The sequence below is a fragment of the Trichechus manatus genome, unplaced genomic scaffold (genome assembly GCF_000243295.1).
Source record: "Trichechus manatus latirostris isolate Lorelei unplaced genomic scaffold, TriManLat1.0 scaffold00285, whole genome shotgun sequence".
Taxonomy (NCBI): domain Eukaryota; kingdom Metazoa; phylum Chordata; class Mammalia; order Sirenia; family Trichechidae; genus Trichechus; species Trichechus manatus.
In genome coordinates, this window is record NW_004444221.1 from 1830097 (window position 1) to 1831553 (window position 1457).

The 1457-nt window shown below is 42.9% G+C and overlaps 1 protein-coding gene across 1 annotated transcript in view; it reads right to left on the reverse strand.

The window, feature by feature from the left end:
* The window catches only part of SLC2A13 (solute carrier family 2 member 13), a 443955-nt gene that overhangs the window by 399110 nt on the left and 43388 nt on the right, over window positions 1-1457 (reverse strand). The gene's annotated exons all lie outside the window — the stretch shown is intronic.

Genomic DNA, 1457 nt, shown 5'->3' on the forward strand with positions numbered 1-1457 from the left:
AAAGAAGAACTGATGCCTTTGAATTAGGGTGCTGACAAAGAATACTGAATATACCATGGACTACCAGAAGAATGAACAAACCTGTCGTGAAAGAAGTACAACCAGAATGCTCCTCTGAAGCAACGATGAAGAGATTTTTGTCTCTTGTACTCTGGACGTGTTATCAGGAAGGACCAGTCCCTGGAGAAGGCCATCATGTTTGGTAGAGGGTCAGCGAAAAAGAGAAAGATGCTCAATGAGACAAACTGACACTGTGGCTGCAAAATGGACTGAAGCATAACAACAATTGTAAGGATGGAGCAGGACCGGGAAGTGTTTCATTATGTTGTACATAGGATTGCTGAGTCGGAACCGACTTGATGGCACCTAACAACAACAACAGGACCCGACTGGTGCGCAATGTGATTAGGTGCTGCCTCTAAAGCCAAGGACAGAGCCAACTTTGTTTTCTTGACTTAACACTGTAGTAAGTCTCTGGAGAAATCTCCATACTGGGGAATGACCTGTCAAGCTAGCCTTCTGGCATAAAGTTACAACGTCAGACCCAGGACGCAAGTTTCTCCTACCTAATGGAGAGAGGCATAATTAGAACTTGAGAAAGGACATCATAACTGACCCTAGAAATGCACCATCTTACTTCTCAACTGCTGCCTTAGCTCTGATCATGGGAGTCAAAGATACATACCCCATCCTCAATTTGATTTCATCCAATACCACATTGTTTGCTCTGGTTACTGACGATGCAACCACACACACCCAGAACCTTCTATGCTCCCTCACTACCATCTTTGGCTGTAATTCCATTCAGAAAGGATTCTTGCAGAGAGGCAAACAGTAAATGAAATTTTAAGATAAAGGCCAATCATCTACTTGGTTTTCCAAAGGCCTTCAATAACTGATGTGACACTATCACTGTTCAAAAGTGTGTAAATTTTCTATGGTACTTTCTAAATCTCTGACCCTCTCTCTCTCTTCCCCTTTTCTGTCAGTCTCTTCATAAGCCTCCGTGTTTCTTCCATTCTTCAATCCTAAAGTGGCCATTATGTTTTTATACTTTAGAATTAAATATCAGAACAGTTTAACCTTCAAAAAAAAAAGATCGTACCACTACCAACTGCTCTGACAGGGATCACAATAGAGGGTCCTGGACAGAGCTGGAGAAAAAAACGTAGAAAAAAATTCAAACTTGCAAAAAAAGAGACCAGACTTGGGGAACCTCATACCACCTAGAAAGCAGTGCCAGGAGCAGAGTGCGTCCTTTGGACCTGAGATTCCTGCGCAGAGAAGCTTCCAGACCAAAGAAAGACTGATGCATCGCAAGGACCTTTCTCCAGAGCTGAGAGAGAGAGAGAGACTTCTCCTGGAGCTGATGCCCTGAACTTGGACTTGTAGCCTACTGGACTGTGAGAGAATAAACTTCACTTTGCTAAATCCATCCACTTGTAGTATTTCTGTTA